This window comes from Primulina tabacum, chromosome 16, assembly GCF_025594145.1.
Source record: "Primulina tabacum isolate GXHZ01 chromosome 16, ASM2559414v2, whole genome shotgun sequence".
NCBI classification, from domain to species: domain Eukaryota; kingdom Viridiplantae; phylum Streptophyta; class Magnoliopsida; order Lamiales; family Gesneriaceae; genus Primulina; species Primulina tabacum.
Genome location: NC_134565.1, coordinates 4,862,861 through 4,883,529, shown reverse-complemented (window position 1 = coordinate 4,883,529; position 20,669 = coordinate 4,862,861). Strand labels below are relative to the sequence as shown.

The 20,669-nt window shown below is 35.7% G+C and overlaps 1 pseudogene; it reads right to left on the bottom strand.

The window, feature by feature from the left end:
* Nucleotides 1-11,666: 11,666 nt before the first annotated feature.
* On the bottom strand, nucleotides 11,667-12,755 carry LOC142528291 (non-specific lipid transfer protein GPI-anchored 10-like; annotated as a pseudogene).
* Between the last annotated feature and the right edge of the window lie 7,914 nt (nucleotides 12,756-20,669).

Here is a 20,669-nt window from a genome sequence, read left to right as displayed (position 1 = left end):
ATTATCAGCTTAGATTAGAAGCACAATTCCCTCAGTGTGTGAGAACACTTTCGTGTAGTTTTCAGATATCAGTTTTCACACACTCACACTCACCACCACTCAAATACAGTCTTGCACAAAGATAATAAACTTGTGTATGTAGTCTTTGACACACAGATGTTAAACAAGTGTTGGCTGAAAGGTGATGCCTTCAGTCTAGACTAGGAGTTCAGTTAGAAAGTCGGTAAGTCTTAAGCTGGGTGGGTTATTACACTTGTTGTAATTAATCAAAGTCTTAGATGTATCCGAACATCCATAAACATATCTTGTGTTATTTTTGTTAAAATGCTTGTTTTTGCTCTTAACTGATTTGATCAGTTCAGCTGATATCAGTTCAGTTCTACATATGACTGAACTGATATAAGCCAGAACTGATCCCATGTAGTTTTCAGTTACTCAGATGCACAGGATACAAAACATATCGGTGTTCCTTAACGAATGATTATTTCGAGTGTCTTCCGCTTGGTTTGAAAAAACCAAACTCGATTTAATTAATCGGTGTACACATTCTTAGAACACGAGCTATTGCAGCTCTTGGATAATATTTTGTTTGAAGCACCTCACGGTGTCCAACAAGCGATCCTTTAATTGGTATCAGAGCTAGCTGTTCTATGAAGGATATTTGAAAAATGATATTTTAAAATATGTTTCAAAATGTTATTTAAAATGGATTTAAAAATCCTCTTAAATATTTTATGCGTTTGCCATGAGAAGAGAAAAGGTTCTTGGCTCTGCAATTAACATTGTAGCCACTTCTTTCGACTCATTAACTTTGTTGTTTTAAGCAGCTTGCAGGGTTTTGAATTCAACTGACAGCAGAACAACTAAATTGTTCTGTGGACAAGATTTCAGTTTGTTAGACTTACTTTAATTGTGGTGATAAGAGTCAAAACCAGTAGGTGTTGATAGTAAAAATAGAGAAAAATATAAATAGCAGAAGCACTCGTATCGCTAAAACAGAAGCAGTATTTATCGAGTTTTTCTTAGCTAAACTTAACGTAGCAAAAGCAGAACGTAGCTAAATCAGAAGCAGAACATAACGTCTTTCCTTTGATCGTTACAAGTCTTCATGTTACCGTTACCTCTGATAGTACGAGTATTAATTGCACCATTTAATGCTATATGAAGACATTTAACACGCCTTACTAGTTTTGGTATAAAACAAAAACTGATTATTCTTAAGCTTTCTGCATGTCCCTTTTGCGGTGATAAAGCTAATTCACTCAGAGTCAAAGAAGCCGTTTTGTTTATAAAGGTTGGATTCAAGGTTTTGATATATTAAAGGATCAATCTAATATAGACGACAACGATTATTATTAAAAGGAACACATTCTCTCTCTATCATTCCAGCGTTGTTTTGAGGAATCAAGAACTACTCTTTATCTTCAAGCTCAATATACAGAAAAGCAGCACACTCTTTATAGCAGATATCTGATCCTCGGAGATCGTTTTGTGCTGCTGTTTCTTTATCTCTTCACAAGATATTCACCTTATTACTTCTTACAAAGAAGAGTTTGTAATATGGAAAAGAGTCTTTTCCAGAACATTGTTGTATTCATTATATCGTGTTGTGAAACTAAGAATTTCAGTAGGCGAAGGGTAAGTCCTATTGAAGTGGGTGTGTACAAGAGTTGTATTGTAAAAAACAAAGTCTTTTAGTAATACCTTCTGAAAACAGAAGAAGGAGAGACGTAGAATATTTTGTCTTCGAACTTCCAGAAACAACTATTGTCTACTGCCTACTGTTTTATTGTTTTCACTTCAAACCATCAGATCGTTTCCGCACAAGTTATTGTGATCTGCTGGAAATATATTCGAACAAAGTAAGCTATAATCTCTAACAAGATTCTAGCACCTTTGCAAATACGTCAAAGAAAGGAACGAGTTTATTCATCCCCCTCTAAACTCTAAATCGATCCCCAACAAGTGGTATCAGAGCAGGTTATTCTTGTTCTGAAAATCTACAACAGAAATGACACATTTCAGCAAAGTCCCTATGTTATCAAAGGAGGATTTTGATGATTGAAAGATTAAGATGCAAGCCCATCTTGCAGCCCAAGACGATGATATGTGGTTTGTCATCACAGATGGTCCCTTGAAAATTCTAAAGCCTAATATAGCTATTGCTGATACTGAAGTTGCACCACAAATGGTTGAAAAGCAAAGAAATGAATGGACAAGCGAGGACAAGAACAAAGAAAATCTAGACAATGTTGCTAAGGATATTCTTTACAAAACACTTGACAAGAATACATTCAGCAAAATCAAAATGTGTCCTACAGCAAAAGAGATCTGGGAGAAACTCATCCAAATTTGTGAAGGAATTGAACAGACAAAGGAAAACAAGCTGTCCGTGGCAATGTAAAAGTTTGAAAATCTTAAGATGAAAGCTGGAGAAACTCTAAGCGAATTTGATGATTGATTCAGCAGCTTAGAAAATGAACTAGCAGCTTTGGGAAAGGAACTTGGCAATAGAGAAGTGACACTCAAAGTGATGAGAGCTTTACCCAGGGAATGAGATGTTAAAACAATGGCTATGAGAGTCTCAAAAGATCTGGACAAATTGGAGCTACATGACTTGTTTGCGGATTTGAAAGCTTATGAGTTTGAATTGGAAGTAAGAAGTGGAGAAGAGCCCTTGTCGAATCCACCTACCAAGGCTCTGGTCGGGTGACCTAAACCCTGGTCGAGGAAGATGAACCTTGGTCGAGCGTGATGACCTTGGTCGGGCGAGGTGAACCCTGGTCAGGCGAGATGACTCTGGTCTGGTGACTGAACCCTAATCGGGTGACATGAACTTTGGTCGAGGAAGATGAACTCTGCTCGGGCGAGATGACCCTGATCGGGTGACCTGAACCTTGGTTGGCCAAAATGAACCCTAGTCAGGTGAGATGACCCTAGTCGGGTGATCTGGACCCTGTTTAGATGAGATGAACCCTGATCGGGTGACCTGAACCCTGACTGAGGTAGATGAACCTTGGTCGGACGAGATGAACCCTGGTCGGACGATATGAACCTTGATCGGGTGATCTGAATCTTGGTTGAAAAAGAAGAACCCTAGTGAGGCAAGATGACCCTGGTCAAGTGACATGAATCCTGGCTAACTTCTAGATGTGATCTACTCAGTTTTTAGGGAGAAACTTGGAATCTGATCATGCTTTGCTCCTTTCTTCTTACTCGAGTCCAAGGATGACCCGGACATTTTCATGGCATCACTACTATCTTTTTAAATACTGGGGTTACTCACTGTCCGATTAGTCATGCTTGGACTCCGTCGAGAATATAGTTAATTCTTGTTTTACGATCGACTCTTACAAATAAAAAAGAGCAATTTGAAGAGGATGATGTTCTCTCTGCAGACATGGAAGACTTATCCAATCTAGACAAGACCATTGATCTTTCTTTGATGATGATCCGACTCTAGGTCTTAGCCCCTCCACTGTACTTGTTCAGTTAGTTATGAAAATATTCATTTTATGGCTCAATAATTTCTCTCTGTAGACATGGAAGACTTCTCCAATATAGACAAGACCATTGACTCTTTCTTGAATTTTCGCTAGTTAATCGGTCTAGCAGGGCGATCTTGATCACTGATCGAAGACTAGTTAGCCCCAACACTTTGTAAAATTTTCTAAGAGTTGAAAAGTAACATGGCCCTGATGCCTTTCGGGCTTTATTAATAAGGTGACGATGCCTCATGTCTCCTGGGCTTAGACAAAGTGTCGGGCCCTTATGTCTCGCGGGCTAAAAATAAAGTGTCGTGGCATTACTTCTTCTAAGCTTAGATAATGTGTTGGGGCCTCATGTCTCCCAGGCTTAGATAAAATGTCGGAGCCTCATGCCTCCGGAGCTTAAGCTAAGGTGTCGGGGCTTCATGTCCCCCGGGCTTAGATAAAATGTCGGGTCTCATGCCTCCAAGGCGTAGAATAAGGTCCTAGGGTCTCATGTCACCCGAGCTGAGATAAAGTGTTGGGGCCTCATGTATCTCGGTCTTAGATAAAGTGTTGGAACATCATGCCTCATGGGCTTAAAATAAGGTGTCGAAGCCTCTTTACTCTCGGATTTTGGTAAGGTACTCGGGCCTCATGGCTCCCGCGCTTAGAATATGGTGCCGGAGCCTCATGTCTCCCGGGCTTAGATAAGGTGCTGTGACTCATGTCTCTCGCGCTGAGAATAAAGTGTCGGAGCCTCATGTCATTCGGGCTTAGATAACGTGCCAGGGCATCATATATCTCAGGCTTAGATAAAGTGTCGGGATCTCATGCCTCTCAAACTTAGAAATATTCTGGGGCCACATGTCTCCAGAGCTTAGATAAAAAGTCAGGGCCTCATGCCTCCCGGACTTAGACTAAGGTGTCAGGACCTCATTGATCTCGGGCTTAGATAAGGTGTCGGGGACTCGTGTCTCTTGGGATTAGAATAAGGTAATGGAGCCTCATTTCTCCGGGGTTTAGATAAAGTGTCCAGGCCTCATCTTTCCCAGGCTTAGAATAAGGTTTCGGGACCTCATGTCTCCGGGTTTATATTTCAATGAAATCGTATCTATGTCTATAGATCGGATTTTCCACATAAGATGATGATGATGATTTCCGGGTAGATTGGGTAAGCTAGGTAAGCAATCTAATGAGCAGAGAAGTGTACTTTCCATGTGAAGATTTTTGACTTTGTGAGATGAGCCTGGCCTAGCTTGATAGGACGAGTCCGAGTGGACTGGCTTTGTGGAATGAGCCTGACCTGGCCTGATGGGATGAGCACGGGTGTCTTTCGTGGTGAGATGAGCCCTAGTGTCCTGTAGGATGGGTCTGGCTTAGCCTTATTGGATGAGCTTGGGTGACCTTTCCTGGCTTGGCCTGGTGAGATGGGCCTGGTTGGCCTGACCTGACCTGGTGGGATAGGCTTGGTCTAATCTGATGGGATGAGCCGAGGTGACCTAGCCTGACAAGGTGAGATGAGCATGGATAACCCGGCCTGATAGACGAGTTCGGGTGGCCTGGTGGGATGAGTCCTGCTTGGCCTGATGTGGTGAGCTTGGGTCAGACGATATGTACACACACAATAATAAAATGTCCAGAGGGCGTCAGAAAGGTTTCCAATGTGGTCACCCCGACACTCAAGTCAGTACATTGTTCACTAGGTAGAGAGAGAATTTATTGAATGAAATATCTCATGAAACAAATGAATGAGCAAATCTGGGTATTTATAGGGGAGAATATGATATCGATTATGGTGTCTGAATACTGTTTCTTATTAGACATATACCCATACCTTGTCCTTTGTCAGCAAGCTTTGCGGCCCATACTGTTCTGGTCTTGTCAAGGGTATTAATTGTCAAGCTAATGATTTCGAGGCATGGTGACCCATATTGGCGGGCACGTCTCCTTACGATCGGCCCAAGTGGGAAGGAACCCGATCTCGAAAGATCTTTCCCTGTGATTAAGTGAGATGAACCCTGGTCGGACGAGATGAACCCTGGTCGAGGGAGATGAACTTTGGTCGGGTGACATGAACCATGAAAGATGAATTTTGGCGGGCGAGATGACCCTAGTCGGGTGACCTGAACCCTGGTCGGGCTAGACGAACCCTGACCGGGTGACCTAAACCCTAGTCAAAGAAGACGACCCTGGTAAGGCGAGAAGACCTGGTCGGGTTCATCATTATCATTATGATGTTTATTATGGCTATTGAGCAAAGTTGTAGTTTGTATACGATTATATATGATTGTTGATAAAGTTTTTAATATTGTACTTGGGCCTCTGGCTCCCGGACTTAGAATATGGAGCAAGAGCCTCATGTCTCCCAAGCTTAGATAAGGTGTCAGTTACTCATTTATCCCGAGCTTTGAAAAAAATGTCGGAGTCTCATGTCTCCCGGGCTTAGATAACGTGTCGGGGCCTCATATCTCGTGGGTTTAATAAAGTGTCGTGACCTCATGCCTCCCGAACTTAGAAGGATTCTGGGGCCAAATGTCTCCCGAGCTTAGATAAAATGTTGGGGCCTCATGCCTCCCGGGCTTACACTAAGGTGTAGGGAGCTCATTCCTCCCGAGCTTAGATAAGGTGTCAGAGCTCATGTCTCTTGGGTTTAGAATAAGGTGATGGAGCCTCATTTCTCCTAGGCTTAGATAAGGTGTCGGGGCCTCATGTCTCAGGCTTAGAATAAGGTGTTCGGGCCTCATCTCTTTGGGCTTATATTTGAATGAAAATCGTATCTACGTCTATAGATCGATTTTCCTTATACGATGCTAAAGATGATGTCCGGATAGATTAGGTGAGTTGAGCGACAATCTAGTGAGCAAAGAAGTGTACTTTGTATATGAAGATTTTTGACTTGATGAGATGAGTCTGGCCTAGCCTGATGGGACGAGCTCGGGTGGTCTGGCTTTGTAAGATGGGCCTGACCTGGCATGATGAGATGAGCTTGGGTGTTTGGAATGGTGAGATGAGCCCGAGTTTCCTGTAGGATGGGTCTGGCTTGGCCTGATGGGATGAGCTTGTGTGGCCTGACCTGGCCTGGTGAGATGTGCCATGATGGACTGACCTGGCTTGGTGGGATAGGCTTGGTCTGATATGATGGGATGAGCCGAGGTGACCTGGCCATGCAAGGTGAGATGAGACTGGATGACCAGGCTTGATGAGATGAGCCCGGGTGGCTGGTGGGATGGGTCTTGCTTGGCCTGATGGGGTGAGCTCGGGTCAGAAAATCTGTACACACTCAACAATAAAATGTCAGTAGGGCGTCGGAAGGGTTTTCAATGTGTTCACTCCGCGCTCAAGTCAGTACTGGGTTCACTAGGTAGAGAGAGAATTTATTAAATACAATATAATGCAATATCTCCTGTAACAAAGTAATGAGAAAACCTGGGTAATTATAGGAAAGAATATGACCTCGATTATGGTGTCTGGACACTGTTTTTTATTAGACATCTGCCCACACCCTGTCCTTTGTCAGTAGGCATGGCGACCCATACTATTCTGATCTTGTCAAGGGTATTGATTGTCAAGCTAATGATTTCGAGGAATGGTGACCAATACTGACAGGCCCGTCTCCTTGCGATCGGCCCAAGTGGGAAAGAACCCAATCTAGAAAGATCTTTCCTTTTGAATAGGTGAGATGAACCCTGGTCGAGGAGATGAACTCTGGTCGGGTGACCTGAACCATTGTTGGGGAAGATGAATCTTGATCGAGCGAGATGGCCCCTGGTCAGGTGAACTAAACCTAGGTCGATCGAGGCGAGATGACCCTGGTCAAGTGACCCGAACCCTGGTCGAGCTAGATGAACCTTGGTCGGGTGACATGAACCTTGATCGAAAAAGATGACCCTGGTCAGGCGAGAAGACCCTGGTCAGATTCATCATGATCATGTTTATAATGGCTATTGAGCAAAGTTGTAGTCTGTATATGATAACGAAAATACATTGAATGTTAATAAACTGTAGCGGTCAAATCCAATATAAATATCAATGTTAACTTAGATGCAATGAAATTAGACTGTGTTTGGACAAACATGTTTTTTTCTTTTCCGTTAGATTAATTAATTTCTGATTTAGTTCTAATTATATTGCTCTTTAACACCATTCGTTCATAATTTTGTGTATGGTTCTGCTTTATTGGGAAGTTATAAATATTGATATTTAACATTCCATTAGATAATATAAGTAAAACAAGTATCCCTTAAATATATATATATATATATATATATATATATATATATAATCGTTGATAAAGTTTTTAATATTGTATGTAATTTACACCCACTAATTGTTTGACAATTTTTTATAATATTTTATTTATATAAGTGTTACGTTTTGACAAATACAATAAATGTCACTGAAATTAATTCGATAATGAACCAATAATTAAAAAATTGATAATAAAAATAATAACAATAATAATAAAAATAATTTAAATAAAAATAAAATTTGAGTAAAAAAATGTATAAAATCTTGTAAAAAAAACAATGTATCAAACGATACAAATTCACTAAACAAAAATACATAACACTTTTATATTAAATAAATGTCACTGAAATTAATTCGATAATGAATTAATAATTACAAAATTGATAATAACAATAATAACAATAATAAATTAAATAAAAATAAAATTTGAGTAAAAAATATGTATAAAATCTTGTAAAAAAAATTATTAAACGATACAAATTCACTAAACAAAATACATAACACTTTTATATTAAATAAATGTCACTGAAATTAATTCGATAATGAACCAATAATTACAAAATTTATAAAAAAAAATAATAATTATAATAATAAAAATAAAATTTGAGTAAAAAAATGGATAAAATCTTGTAAAAAAAAAAAAACAATGTATCAAACGATACAAATTCACTAAACAAAATACATAACACTTTTACATTAATTCATTATTAAATTTAACTTTGATGCAATGAAATTAGACTGTGTTTGGACAAACATGTTTTTTTTTCTTTTCCAATAGATTAATTAATTTCTGATTTAGTTCTAACTATATTGCTATTTAACATCATTCGTTCATAATTTTGTGTATGGTTCTGCTTTATTGGGAAGTTATAAATTTTGATATTTAACATTCGATTAGATAATATAAGTAAAACATGTATCCTTTAAATATATATATATATATATATATATATATATAATTGTTGATAAAGTTTTTAATAATGTATGTAATTTACACCCACCAATTATCTGACAACTTTTTATAGTGTTTTATTTATAAAAGTGTTATGTTTTGACAAATACAATAAATCTCACTTAAATTAATTAGATAATGAACTAATAATTACAAAATTGATAATACAATAATAACATTAATAATAGTAAAATAAAATTTGACTAAAAAATTGTAAAAAATCTTGTTTTAAAAAAAATGTATCAAACGATACAAATTCACTAACACAAAATACGTAACACTTTTATATTAATTAATCATTAAATTTAATTTAATCATTTAAGAAGAAAAAATCTCAATATCTAATCAGATAACTAAACGGAAATCGATGTTCATTAATGCCGCATAATCAGATATCTATATACTATATAAATATCTCAACCGTTTGAAAATTTTTAGACCAACTTCAAATTCATTATCATCTAAATATTTATTTTTAAAATCAAATGTGTACAATAATGGAAAAAGACAATTATATATCAATAAGTTTGTTGAAAGAAAATCAAAAGGATTTAAAGATACAAGTAATAATACTTTGACAAAGAAATCATATTGGACAAAACAGAATTCAAAATTGATTCGAAAATTCATAGTAGCTGATGATAAGGTAATAATCATAACTTTACATAGATAAAAAAAAGTAATGCGATTGAATTCATAAATTGAAAACATTATAATGATAAATGAACGTTTTATATATATGTAGGGACAAATGATACATTGTCTTCTATTTTCACACATCATCGACAAATTCCAAAATCAATTGCTCAGAAGATATCAAATGTTTGAAATAAATGTGAGAAAAATAACTAAAAATTACCCAAAATGTCAATGAAGACGTTGAACTAGTCATTCATACGAATATTATATGAAAATTTAATTTCAAATCATTTGCAGAAGGATAAAGACAAGGTTAAGTATTGAGAAAAATAACTAAAGATTTGTTAAGCATTTTCTAAATGTTTTGCATCATATGGAACTAAAGTTAAAATTTATATAAACAGATATAATTTGAATTCTGAATAAGGTCAACCACGTAAGTAGTTTCTCGAGTGAAGGAAAAAGACAAGTTTTTAGAAGAGAAATTGTGCTCCTCAATATACAGTAAATTTCGTAAAAGAATTAAATATTCAAAATTGATAATTAATTCAATATAAAATATATGGTGCAGACTAGACAATAACATTAAGTTTACGGGAAGCTATCCCACAAAACGAAGGAAGTTTATTATAAATGAAAGAAAATAATAATGCAACTATAGCATTTTTCAACACGAGATCAACATTTTATCTAGATGATAATTAAAACCATGAAATATTTTACATACTTCGTATTTACAAAAAAATATATATAAATACGTTAATGAAATAAAAAATTATAGTTGTCACACAACTACGATCATCAGCCACAACAAGAATGCTACTAAATCCTTATCGCAATGAAACAATAGAGATGAAAGCATCATAAACTGTTTAATTTATTTATCAACTAACTAGATGACACTAACGTTTATTGAAGTCATTATTACATAAAAATACATAAATAAATTTACATGATTAAAAAATAAGAGAAAAAAATTTTCAATTAATTTTTTCAATTCCGAAATTGAAATTGAGTAAAGTTATTAAAAATTGATTGCAACTAACAATTTAAATTTATTACAAAAAATGATATTAAACATGTTCATCAACAAGTCGAAAAAAATAACAACAAAGAGAAAATGTAATATATGTAGATAGACAAGCAAATCGAAAATTCAACTAAGATCATCGTTGAGCAATTAATAAAACACAAAGAAACACTTTTCATAAAATTCAATTGTTTCGTTAAAATTTAGGCAAATATCAATAACTAAGTAACAACATAATCAAAATAACACTAAAATATAAAAATAATATCAGTATTAGTAAAATTTTATGTACAAATCATCATGACTCCAAATTTAAAATTACAAATAAAATTAAATATTAATTTCTTATCTTAATATAATTGCAGAATATTCTCTACTACTTTGAAGAAAAGATATCAAAAGTGGAAAACAAAACAAAATCGTGGTACGAGACATACAACAATTATATGAAAGTTTAATCAAAACAACTAATGGAGACAGTTGCCCAAAGTGTTTGGACATCAAAATCAATATAATTCTAAGGATATCATAATGAATAATACATAGAGTTCAATTAAAAAACCTAAACAATAATAATATTAACAGTAATATATTTTGTAGATATCATTTGACATTATCAGTCCAAGAAAATGAGCATATTACAAAAGTAACGTTGCTTGAAGATACTACTACAATGTTAGTTAGATACCAGTCAAGGATTTCATCCAAAAGGTAACAAATTATCCCATTTTTAAAATTTAAAAATATTTATTTTGTTTTTATAAATCATGATAATTCATTTAAAATAATTAAACAAAATAATAAAGTGCATTTAATCAGAGCCAAACATTCAAAATGACTACTTGAACAACTTGAAGAAACACAAACACAAAAATACAAATTTATATTTAGATTAACCAGATATAGTGAAGATCAAAAGGATGACCAATCAGTTATAATACATGCACTGCAGAAAACAAAAGGTGTAGTAGAAGAAAAAGATGAATCAAAGAAAATGTAGAAAACGACAGTCAAGGGAATACAAGAACGAAAAATGAAAGACACATGAAAACCCAATGAACACAAAATTTAAAGTATCTCTTATGTAATCGGATATTGTTAAGACAAAACCATTGATTATATCATGTAAATTAAGAAATCGATAATAATATCTTGGATATGGCCAAGTATAATCATATATTTTTTCATAAGTATTTTGGCATTGAATCAAATATCTGCAAGTTAATTAATGAGAAAAAATTCATTAACTAGAGCATATATTCAATAGATAGTAGAAACAAATAGCGCTAGTTTGAAAATGAGGCCATGTAGTTCAGCTAAGTAGGCTTCATTTGTCAGCACTGAAATAAATTGTAGCCATCAGAAGACACCACAATTGGCTTTTCACCTTCAGACTCACTTCGACATTGCGAATTCTAAATCCCATAATGCTCGGTCGGGGCGCTACTGTTACTACTGGAGAAGCTGGATAAACCACAGATGGTAAAGGCAGAACAAAGAATAAGATAGCAAAATTTATAAATCTGAATAAGTTGAGGGGGAGTTTCTTGAAGGTTAGAAAATTTGCAGACCCGCAACTGTTGAATTTGGTCTTGGCCCAAGGGAAACTTGAGCACCAGGGGAAGTAGATGGCAAGGAAGCTCCTTGAAACAAAAACCAAATTAGTCAAGTATCAAAATAATGCTTATAAAAGTCGCTTGCTGGTTTTTCTTGCTTCATTCTTTACATTTTTCATTCTAATATTGTATGCCACCTTTTTAAGCATCAATTATCTATTTTTTTTCTTAAGTTTAGGAAAATAAATGTTGCATTAGACGTTTGGTTTTTTATTCCATTCATGTAAGAAAAAAAGAGAATGGAATTAAATAATTTGATTATGAACTGGGCATTGAATTAAAAGCAATCCAAAATCTTAGATTTCAAGATGGTGCTGCATCTTCTTTTCTGTAAATGCGAATGGACTGTATGGTCCTTCATTTATAGGAAGGAATTAAATAATAGTTTAACATACATACCTCCGCAAATAGAAGGGTCTATTTGGAGATTGCACAGCTGAGGCAACTCTAGAGCAAGCGTTGTGTTGATAGGAAACGAACTCAAGGCAGACGGGTCATTGAGGAATGGACAAAGGCAAGTTAGGCTTCTGGCCGTAGAGTTGGTTAAGACTATCACAACATGACTGCACTGGTGAAGCTGCCACGCCTTGCATGAACGGCGCACATGGGGCTAAACTTAGCAAATTCGGCCCACACTCAGCAATTGTGTTATGGGCAATGGTCTTTAGGGAAACACAATGGAGAAACACAAGAAAGAGCGATATGGGGAGAAGAGGGAGATGAAAAGGCATTGCACAAGTTAGGTCGGTAACGCAAGTTTTTCTTGTGAGTTTTGAGGCGAATTCGCCATTGATTTTCATGTTAGCTAAATAGACGAAGAGTGCATTAGTTGGGCATGAACTGCAGAGCCATGCAATAGGTGCATGATCTCTTGACACACTTTTGTATGACCTCTCTCAAGCTACTGTCTAGGTTTCACTACTTTTTTTCATTTATCTGTTGTGTCTATCATTCATATTTTTTGGTAAAGAAAATTGTGGGATATGAAGTTTAGCAAAACCAGACAGCTCATTTAAGTATCGGTAGAAATATTCATTCAGAATTTGTGTATCATAGATAAAGATTTGTCATGCGTATTGATTATGAGAAGTTAAAAAAATCGCAACTCGTTAAATTTGATACAACTTGTAGATAATTAAGAATATTACGAAAAATGATACAAAGATTGTCACAAAAAATTTGGATTCTTAAACCATACACATGTGTGATTTGATGAGGTTCTATTTCCACCTCAACTATTGTATTCTACTTCTTGCTACACCAATAAAACCTCTTTTTTCCTAATTAGTTGTTATTTCTTTGTTAGCCTTTATAAAATCTTCCTATTTTTTAGAGATTTTTAAAAAAAAATTGTTCCATTAAATATTAATAGTCATCAATGACTTAAAATATTTAAATTTTGAATATTATACATAAAGATATTCATATTTTTAATGTAATAAGAAGATCATCTGAAATAAATAATTGTTGTCATAGAACCTTTTATTCTGATACATAAACTGGCCATAGATAGATGAACAAATCATAATTCTTTTCTATTCTTTATAATTTATTTTGATTATCACCACTTTTAAGAATCATTAAATCCTATAAACAATAGATCATTTCGTCCAAGTTTCAAAAAAAAAATTTTGTGGGCATAGACTTCTGGGTTTCTGGGAGACTCAATTTTATGCTTTGGATCTACTGCTTGATGTATTAAGAAATAACATTTTAATATATTTTGATCTTTTAAATTATTGTTTATTATGCAAAAGATTTTAAAATATGATTTTTAAATTTTTGATTATGTTAAGATATGGTTTTACGTAAGAGTTTAAATCTAATAAAATAGTCATCAAGTAAATATAATAATATCTTATGAGCCAAACTTTGAAAAAAAAATGTAAACCAAATAATTTTTTAAAACCGATCAAACATTCTTTAAGATATAAACAAATCACATCATGTTTATCTTTAATTTATCTCCAAATTCGAATAGAATGCTTTTTATATATCTCTCTATATATATATATATTCCTCTATTGATTTTTCTTTCTCTCACGAACTTGGCCTAGATAAAAAACTTAGTTTCAACATGCAGCAGCAGACGATGATTAATCCGGTCACGGTGGGGCTTCGTTTCAATCCCACAGACACAGAACTCATGCTCCTTCTAAACAAGAAGATCAATAACCAGCCACTCACATGCGACTATATCCGCACCGTAGATGTTTACAAGTATAATCCGTGGGAGTTGGCCGGTACTTTCTTCTTTCTTCAGTCTGTATTGGATTAGATTATAAAATAGATTTGTGATATATTGTGTGGTGTGTGCATGATCGTGATCAGTGGGTGGATTGTAGAAATTTTGTTAGAATTAAGGAGGGCGGTTTACTTTGTTATATATGCTTGCATGTGTGTTTTGATGTTTTTTGACTAACTAATAAAGAATTTTATGTTTTCAAAAAATATTTTTATCTGTTGCAGATACTAATACAAGTTGGGGGGATGATGGATTAATGTACTTTTTTACCCCGAGAGACCGGAAGTATATGAATGGCAGTCGACCGAACCGAGCCGCAGGTGATGGATTTTGGAAGGCAACGGCGATTGGTAAAAAAATATGTGATAATAATGAATGTATTGGATTGAAGAGGACCTTGGTTTTTTACCAAGGGAAGGCCTCCAATGGAAAGAAGACTAACTGGATAATGCACGAGTACACTATTAACCAGCCTCCGAGACATCCGACGGGATCCATGCGGGTAAGAACTCTCTCAACATGTTTTTGTAAATATGGTCGGTCCTTTTTCCCGCAATTTTCTCAAGTCCGATCCATTCCGACATGTTTTTTTATGCCGTGTTTGTTCGCCACTTTTGCAGCTAGATGACTGCGTTCTGTGCCGGATTCGTGAGAGAAAACCGGCCGCCGCCGCTTCTGATTCTTGTAAAACCATACGCGAGACTTCTGAAAGTGAGAACCTGACATCCCACAAGCGTTCGAGAACTGAATCTGATCAGCAGCACGACGTTCCAGCGCAACACCATCTTCACCTACGACAGCCGGATCTTCCATTAATGCACCAACAGTTTCAGCAGCGACAGCCGGATCTTCCATTAATGCACCAGCAAAATCAAACTGCTCTGCAATACACGAGTCAGCAGCACGGTAGTGTTCCACAGCAACAACAAAATCAGCCTGGTGGAGAGCTCGATTATTCTGTCCAGAGAAGATTAGAAGAAATAGAACATTTTCTTATGGATGATCTAGAAAACGACGACGAAGGTGTACTGATCGACAACTAGTTTGAACGACTCTATCTTCGTGATCAAATCTTGGATTTAGCATTGCTGCCATAGTGCCCACTTCATAATTATTTTATTTGTAATTTTAAATTTGGAGTTATAACAATTTGTAAATAAAATTTTGCTTATATTCATATTATTTTAATATTTTAATGTGATTTTGATTAATGTAGTTTGCTTAGTTATACGTGTGATATTTGCATAAATTTTAATGAAACAATTGAATTTTACGAGAAGTGTTTCTTTAATCGTGTTTTATCAATTGCTCAACATTAATGATATTAGTTGAATCTTCGATTTTCTTGTCTATCTATATATATTTCATTTTCTCTTTGTTGTTATTGTTTTCCGACTTATTGATGTTCATGTTTTATGTCATTTTTGGAAATAAATTTAAATTATTAGTTTCAATCAAATTTTAATAACTTGACTCATTTTCAATTTTGGTATTGAAAATTTTAATTGAATTTTTTTTCACTTAATTTTTAGGCATGCAAACTTATTTATGTATTTGTATGTAATAATAACTTCAACAAAAGTTAGTGTTATCCAGTGGATAAAATAAATTAACTGTTTATCATGCTTTCATCTCTATTACTTTATTGCGATAAGCGTTTAGTAGCATTATTGTTGTCACCATGATCATTTCATAAAATTTTATTTATATTAATTCAATGTTTTTGTGATAGACCTTAATTTGAAAAATACAAAAAGAATTGAGGAGTTTCTAACTAAATTTTAATAGTTATATTTTTAAAAATATTATTATTATATTTATTTCTGAAATAAAGATATTGGAAAGAAGGAATCATGCTGGGTGTCATTTAGATTACTTTATATATATATATATATAGATATATATGTATGTATGTATGTATGTATATACGTATGTGTGTAAAAAAAGAATAAGCAAGAACAAGTCTATATAAAATTCAAGTGAAAAAGCGAAAAATTGAAAGGTAAAGTATTATCTTGCCATAAGTAGTGGAAAATGCTACAATATAATATATTATGAGATAAATAAATCATCAGTTATTATATAGTTGGTGGTTATAAATTATTAAGGTATTTTCCAATTGAAGGTTACAAACAATTTTTCTGATTAGACATCTACCCATGCATTATCTTTTGAAGGCTGCTCATGTCATGTTCTCTAACAACTGTTCATGCCCTGTGCTTTGTCAGCAGGCATGACGACCCATATTGTTCTGGTCTTGTCATGGGCACTGATTGTCAAGCTAGTGATTTCGAGTCGTGGTGACCCATACTGGCAGGCCCGTCTCCTAGCCATCGGCCCAGTGGTAAAGACCCCGATCTGGAAAGATATTTTCCGATTATTAAGTGAGATGAACCCTGGTTAGGCGAGACGAACCCTAGTTGAGTGACTTGTACCCTGGTCAGAGAAGACGAACCCTGGTCGGGTGACCTAGACCCTAGTCGGGTGACCTGAATCTTGTCCGGACAAGATGAACCTTGGTTGAGGGAGATGAACTCTGGTCGGGTAACCTGAAACCTGGTCGAGTGATCTGAATCTTGGTCAGGAGAGATAAACCTTGGTCGAAAGAGATGAACTCTGGTCGGGTGACCTAAACCTTGGTCAAGAAAGATGAACCCTAGTCGGACGAGATGACCCTGGTCTGGTGACCTGAGCCCTAGTCGAGGAAGATGAACCCTTATAGGGCGAGATGACCCAGATCGGGTGACATGAACTTTGGTAGGCCAAAATGAACCCTAGTCAGGTGATATGACCTTGGTCAGGTGACCTGGATCTTGGTCGGACGAGATGAACCTGATCAGGTGACTGAACCCTGGTCGAGGAAAATGAACCCGGGTTGGACGAGATAACCCTAGTCGGGCGACCTAAATCCTGGTTGAGCGAGATGAACCCTGGTCGGGCAATATGAATCCTAGTCAAGGAAGATGAACCCTGGTCGGGCAAGATGAACCTGTTCGGGTATCCTAAACCTTGGTTAACTTCTAACTGTGCTCTACTTAGTTTCTCGGGAGCAACTTGAAATGTGATCATGCTTTAGTCCTTTCTTCCTGCTTGAGTCCAAGGATGACCCGGGCATTTCTAGGTCATCAACACTCTATCCTTAAATAGTGGGGTTAGAGTCTTACTCGCTGTCCAATTAGTCATGCTTGGACTCCGTCGAAAAGGCAGATAATTCTTGTTTTCCGATCGGCTCCACTGTACTTGTTCTGCTATTGATGAAAATATTCATTTTCTAGCTCAATCATTTCTGTTGGAATATTTCATGTTCGCAGTCTTGATTTTGATGTTAAAAAAATTTGATATTTTGTTTCTAATGATTTACCGTAATGCGCAGGAAGCTGGAACTGATCAGGCTTCGAACTGATCAGTTAAACGAGCCGAAACTGAAGCTATCGAGATGCTAACTGAAAACATCAACTTACAGAACCCAGCTGACCAGTTCAACTTACGAGTCAACTGATTTCACCAGCCCAACTGAAGATCAGTTAAGATGACCAGTTAGGAACATCGGTTTGGAATCAATCAGTTGCAGATCAAGACAAGTTATCTTAATGGATTTTAGCTACACACAAGGGTACAAAAGCATCTGTACTATCGAAGGTACAATAATGGACGCTGCAGCAAAGATTAAAGCCGAGAGATTCCTGGAGACATGTCAGTAAAGTCAAGACACATATATCAAGGAACGCATTTAAGCTGCAACGATCGCTTGTGATGAATCTTGGAGTACGGTCTCAATGCCTCTATAAATGCAAGCTCAAGACCATCAGCAATCAGAGTGAACATAAGTGTGAAAAACAAAGAGGGCATGCATATTGCATAACAGCTTACAAGAAGCAATCATCCCAGAGGGAACACTTCATCGTATTATCAGCTTAGATTAGAAGCACAATTCCCTCAGTGTGTGAGAACACTTTCGGGTAGTTTTCAGATATTAGTTTTCACACACTCACACTCACCACCACTCAAATACAGTCTTGCACAAAGACAATAAACTTGTGTATGTAGTCTTTGACACACAGACGTTAAACAAGTGTTGGCTAAAAGGTGCTGCCTTCAGTCTAGACTAGGAGTTCAGTTAGAAAGTGGGTAAGTCCTAAGCTGGGTGGGTTATTACACTTGTTGTAATTAATCAAAGTCTTAGATGTATCCTATCCGAGGAGGTAAAAGGGATGACGTAGGAGCAGTTGAAGTCTCCGAACATTCATAAACATATCTTGTGTTATTTTTGTTAAACTGCTTGTTTTTGCTCTTAACTGATTTGATCAGTTCAGCTGATATCAGTTCAGTTCTATCTATAACTGAACTTATATAATTCAGAACTGATCCCATGTAGTTTTCAGTTATTCAGATGCACAGGATACAAAAAATATATGTGTTCCTTAATGAATGATTATTTCGAGTGTCTTCCGCTTGGTTTGAAAAACCAAACTCGATTTAATTCATCGGTGTACACATTCTTAGAACACGAGCTATTGCAGCTCTTGGAGAATATTTTTTTTGAAGCACCTCACGGTGCCCAACAAGCGATCCTTTAATTGGTATCAGAGCTAGTTGTTCTATGAAGGATATTTGAAAAATGATATTTTAAAATATGTTTTAAAATGTTATTTAAAATGGATTTCAAAATCCTCTTAAATATTCTATGCGTTTGACATGAGAAGAGAAAAGATTCTTGGCTCTGTAACTAACATTGTAGCCACTTCTTTCGACTCATTAACTTTGTTGTTTTAAGCAGCTTGCAGGGTTTTGAATTCAACTGACAGCAGAACAACTAAATTGTTCTGTGTACAAGATTTCAGTTTGTTATACTTACTTTAATTGTGGTGATGAGAGTCAAAACCAATAGGTGATGATAGTAAAAATAGAGAAAAATATAAATAGCAGAAGCACTCGTTTCGCTAAAACAGAAGCAGTACTTATCGAGTTTTTCTTAGCGAAACTTAACGTAGCAAAAGCAGAACGTAGCTAAATCAGAAGCAGAACTTAACGTCTTTCGTTTGATCGTTACAAGTCTTCATGTTACCGTTACCTCTGATAGTACTAGTATTAATTGCACCATTTAATGCTATACGAAGACATTTAACACGCCTTACTAGTTTTGGTATAAAACAAAGACTGATTATTCTGAAGCTTTTTGCATGACCCTTTTTCGGTGATAAAGCTGATTCATTCAGAGTCAAAGAAGCCGTTTTGTTTATAAACTTTGGATTCAAGGTTTCTATATATTAAAGGATCAATCTAATATAGACGACAACAATTATTATTAACAAGGAACACATTCTCTGTCTATCATTCCAACGTTGTTTTGAGGAATCAAGAACTACTCTTTATCTTCAAACTCAATATAAAGAAAAGCAGCACATTCTTTATAGCAGATATCTGATCCTCGGAGATCGTCTTGTGCTGCTGTTTCTTTATCTTTTCACAAGATATTCACCTTATTACTTCCTACAAAGAAGAGTTTGTAATATGCAAAAGATTCTTTTCCAGAACATTGTTGTCTTCATTATATCGTGTTTTGAAACTAAGAATTTCAGTAGGCGAAGGGTAAGTCCTATTGAAGTGGGTGTGTACAAGAGTTGTATTGTAAAAAACAAAGTCTTTTAGTGATACCTTCTTGAAACAGAAGAAGGAGAGACGTAGAAGATTTCGTCTTCGAACTTCCAGAAACAACTATTGTCTACTGCCTACTGTTTTATTTTTTTCACTTCAAACCATCAGATCGTTTCCGCACAAGTTATTGTGATCTGCTGGAAATATATTCGAACAAAGTAAGCTATAATCTCTAACAGGATTCTAGCACCTTTGCAAATACGTCAAAGAAAGGAACGAGTTTATTCATCCCCCCTCTAAACTCTAAATCGATCCCCAACAAGTGGTATCAGAGCAGGTTATTCTTGTTCTTAAAATCTACAATAGGAATGACACGTTTCAGCAAAGTCCCTATGTTATCAAAGGAGGATTTTGATGATTGGAACATTAAGATGCAAGCCCATCCTGCAGCCCAAGACGATGATATGTGGTTTGTCATCATAGATGGTCCCTTGAAAAATCTAAAGCTTAATATAGCTATTGCTGATACTGATGGTGCACCACAAATGGTTGAAAAGCAAAGAAATGAATGGACAAGCGAGGACAAGAACAAAACAAATCTAGACAATGTTACTAAGGATATTCTTTACAAAACAATTGACAAGAATACATTCAGAAAAATCAAAATGTGTCCTACAGCAAAAGAGATCTGGGAGAAACTCATCCAAATTTGTGAAGGAAATGAACAGACAAAAGAAAACAAGCTGTTCGTGGCAATGCAAAAGTTTGAAAATCTTAAGATGAAAGCTGGAGAAACTCAAGTGAATTTGATGAGCGATTCAGCAGCTTAGAAAATGAACTAGCAGCTTTGGGAAAGGAACTTGGCAATAGAGAA